Source organism: Triticum dicoccoides, chromosome 4A, assembly GCF_002162155.2.
Source record: "Triticum dicoccoides isolate Atlit2015 ecotype Zavitan chromosome 4A, WEW_v2.0, whole genome shotgun sequence".
NCBI classification, from domain to species: domain Eukaryota; kingdom Viridiplantae; phylum Streptophyta; class Magnoliopsida; order Poales; family Poaceae; genus Triticum; species Triticum dicoccoides.
In genome coordinates this window covers 692,121,677-692,126,346 of record NC_041386.1, presented here as the reverse complement: position 1 = coordinate 692,126,346, position 4,670 = coordinate 692,121,677, and positions in this window count along the sequence as shown.

Genomic DNA, 4,670 nt, shown 5'->3' with positions numbered 1-4,670 from the left:
TTGAAGAAAATTTGAATAAATTCAAATCGAAATCATTCAAATTTGAAAACTAATGGCACAAACAGTAAATAGACAAAATTTTGAATCTAATGCAAAAAAGAATCACTCAAAAACATCAAATATCCTAAATGATATAAGCAATTTAAAAAAAAAAATTCAAAACCCGTTTAATCCCGGTTGGTGGCTCCAACAGGGACTAAAGGTCTAACCCTTTAGTCCCGGTTGGTGGCTCCAACCGGGACTTAAGGTCTAAAAGGCATCGCACCCTTTAGTTCCGGTTGGTGTCTCCAACCGGGACTAATGCCTGCCCGGCACCCTAGCCGCTCGAATCGGGACTAATGCTCACATTAGTCCCGGTTTGTAATGCAACCGGAACTAATGTGTAGATCGAGCTTGGACCAACGCCCTGTTTTCTACTAGTGGTAGCTACTACTTATCTGGTCATCGTACTTGTAATTTGGATATTATTCTTAACTAATCCAGATGAAAAGGCTTGAATCATTCAGTGTAATTCGGTTAAGCAAACCACATGGTCAAGGACTCATGGGCAAGATGAAACAAGAACAGAAAGAAGCAAACGTGCGCCCATGATTGAGTTTACTCACAAGTCTAGTTTAATCAGCTGGTGACTAAGTTTTGGCATCATGCATATGCATACGAGGCATGGGCTGGCCGGACCTGGCATGACCTACGAGGCATCATCATGGCTGCGCTAACAGCCTAACTCGTGTATGGCAAAGCCAGACACACAATCAAAAGGAAAAGGCGAGGGATTCTCCATTCACTCAGCAAGCAGCTTTGCAGCGTAATCTCCCCAGCCGAGGGTCAGCGGCTTAATCATGTCGGCGTCCATCGGTCCATGGACGTAGCCATCGCGGGTACGTACGTTGCTGTCGGGGATCGGACATCTAATCTGCATTAAGCAGCACTTAACACCCCGTCACGCTCACTCGTAAAAGGCCAGGGAGCAGCAGTACTAGGGATTCATAGCTAGCCACAGTGGGCGAGCCTTCCTCGCATTGAGTTCCTCTCCAATGATTGATCCATGTCATTTTCAGTTGCTTTGAACTGATTTCTATCGCGTCCTTAGCTTCGTGATCATCAATCCACACTGTCAAATAAAAATGGGCAAAGTTTCAGAGAGAGAAATTGTTGGTTTCAGTAGAAGAATTTGCCTAGTCCCTCGGCGTTAATCGGCAGGATATGAAGGTGCCAAGATGAATTTTCTGAAGCCTCAATTTTCTGGTCCTGCTTGGCCATTTCGAAGCTACATTCCAGACCCAACAAACGGCCAGTATGTACCAGTATATAGTATACATCCAAAACGCATTGTTAATCACGGCAATGGTGTCCATCTTGGCATCCATAGGTGGTCGGCCCAGACCTGGGAAACATGAGCGTGAAACTCTCAGTTAAGCGCTATCTGGAATGTCCTGCTTAGTTAGGGAGCGTCCTGCATACCGCCAAATGCCAATACAGGTGACAATAGACAGATGACCTACATACACCTCACAGGCATGATGTGGAGGACCAACCTCCTTTACGTTTCCAAAGTCAACAGTGAGACAAAGCTCAGCTTTACAAGCTTACACACTACTTTTTATGACATGTATATTTGTATTTTTCGAACCTTCTCGGTATCTCAAACAGAGATAATTAATAGCGCGTATAAACTCTCCAGGGACAAACTAAATAAATAAACGATTTGAACTCTACAAGCATCTGGCTTCCAAAACAAGAAGAGTAGTACAACACATGAGGAAGTTTGGATTAAACAGGTCATCACATACTTACTCATACTGATCAATATTGGTTCATCCTTCCTAAAAAAAAGGTTGATCCTCTCATGTTCGATCGAGCTGGCCACGTCACGTCAAATTTGCTTTACTCAGCACACCTGGGGTAATCAGGAATCAGATTCTGGAACACCGTAGCCAACTCTTAATCCCTCTCCATCATGCAATCACATGCAAAGAAAGTTGCAAATGTGGGAATATATGCATTGCTTTTTACCTTGACGTCAATCAAACAGCTTGCAATGCATGAAATCTACTCATTTGCTTTGGCTTGTGTAGTGGGCATTAGGCTTGAGAGGAGCAAGCAGAGTGATAGAAGCTTCCATCACAACTCACTAGCCTGTCCAAGTTGCAGTTCGGGGCTCATCAGACCGACACTATTAGAAAACTGGGCTTTCGTTTGGGCCAGATATGCCCATTAGTACCGGTTCAGTCACGAACCGGTACTAAAGGGGGCATTGGTCCATGTTCATGCGGCTAAAGGCATAAGTCCCGGTTCAAATGAGACCTTTAGTCCCGGTTTGAGACACAACCGGGACTAAAGGGTGCGATGCCCTTTATTCCCGGTTCGTATCTCAAACTGGGACTAAAGATTAGACTTTTAGTCCCGGTTTGAGGCACGAACCGGGACTAAGTCCCGATTCGTGTCTCAAACCGGGACTAAAGGTCCCATTTTTAAACTTCAAAATTTTGTTCATCGTCTTTTCAGTTTTGTAAAAAGCAAAAGAAAATGACAAAAACTTCAAAATTTAAAATCCTTCGAGATGTAGATGTAGTTATGTTACTACATCTATTAGTTAGAAAAATTAAAAAACTTAAATTTGGACATGTTTTGCATACGATGTCAAAAAAAAAACGCATAATATATCAAAAAAATCAGCACGAAAATCCGCATCCGATTTTGACAGCCGTAGGCCTGGTTGTAAATTTTTAGAATCCTCAAATTCGGAAAGGAAAAAAATTATGCTCAAATTTCAGTTTTTTTAATTTTGGTTAAATCTTGTCAAACTATGGTCAAACTACTTATTCAAGAAGTATTAGTGGTACTAAATAATTATTCAAGAATCTTAATGTTACTAAATAATTATTTTCACTATTTTGAATTTTGGTCAAATCTGGTCAAATTGTGGTCAAACTAATTATTCAAGAAATATTAGTGTTACTAAATAATTATTGTTTTTTAGAATAATAGTTTCAAAATCAAACAATGAAACGTGTGACTTCATGCTCAAGCTAAACTCCTAAGGGTTAATAGGATTGACATCTTACTATTGTCAGGAAAACAACAAGTGCAGACTCGGAAATGAGGGGAAATAGAACCCGGAGATTAAGCGTGCTCCAGAATCACAATATGACACGAGGCGGGGTAACGGAAGACCCGCAGTATGGAATGACAACAGTGGATCTCAACAATCTTGCGTATGCAGACGAACCATTCGTCCTAGCCAATGATGTGGCACAGGTTTTCTATGTGAAGGACATGTCTACCAAGCCAAGAAAAAAAAAGATAAGGAAGCGAATGCATCGTACGATGAGCCAAAGCGGCACATAGTTCTTTCTGGGAAGAGAAACATCGTGGGAGTGGATGACAAGACAGACAAGTCAGAAGATTATGAAAAGTTTGATGAAATTGCTCCATTCACAGTGAATATTAACCCGAGCATCCCGTTAAATGATGAAGATTTTCCATGGTTACGACGCAAAGGGACACACGCGAAGAAAAAGTTTCACACCCAAAGATCTGGGATGTGATCGGCTTCACTAGCTATCATCACTTTCTTCTGTGTTTTGCACCGAGAGGGGAATCTCTGTAATAGTTAGGGTAGTTATGTGTTTTGGCATTTGAAACGCGAAGAAATTTTTTGTGCAAACAAATTCACACTAATTTCAAATAATTCAAAATTTAAACTATTCAAATTTGAAAACTACGGGCACTAACAGAAAAAATAGCAGAAAAGAAGGAAAAACTATAGCTGAAAAGAAAAAAAACTATATAAAAAACTACTCAAAAATAAATAGAAGAAAATAAATATAGCAGAAAAGAAAAAACTACTCAGAAATAAATAGAAGAAAAAATAAAGCAGAAAAGAAAAAAATTATATTTGCTATTTTTCAATCGTTTACAAAATGACCGTGAAATTGAAAATCACTACAAAATGAACTCTGAAAATGTTGAATTTTGGCAAACTACATGAAAAACTACTCACAAATAAATAGAAGAAAATAAATATAACAGAAAAGAAAAAACTATACAAAAAACTACGCAAAAATAAATAGAAGAAAATAAAGCAGAAAAGAAAAAAACTATAAAAAAATTGGGGCGCTGCCCTGTGGGCCTGATAGGCCACAGGTGTGTAATTACAGGCCTTAAAGGCCCAGCAGACTCACAGGGCAGCGCGCAGAGTTTAGGCCCACAAGCCTGCAAGCTATATAGAGGAGTTCGAAGTGGTAGCCGTGGCTGGGTTTATAAACCAGTGCGGCTGCCCTTCGCCTGGCGATGTGGGACTAAACTTTGGGGTGGCAGCGCGACCCCTTTAGTACCGGGTCGTGGCACAAACCGGTACTAAAGGGGGGTCCTTTAGTACCGGTTTGTGCCACCACCCGGTACTAAAGGGGGTCGCTTCCCGCCGCTTGGCCTGGCCAAAACAGGCCTTTAGTACCGCTTGGTGGCTCCAACCGGTACTAAAGGTGCCTTCTATATATACTCGACTTACGAAATTTTCATTCATCCTCTGTTTCCGTCGTCTCCGTCGCCGTCGCCGCCCCCGTCCCCGTCGCCGCCCTCGTCTCCGTCGCCGCCCCCGTCCCCGTCGCCGCCCTCGTCTCCGTCGCCGCACCCATCCCCGTCGCCGCCGTCGTCTCCGTCGCCGCCCC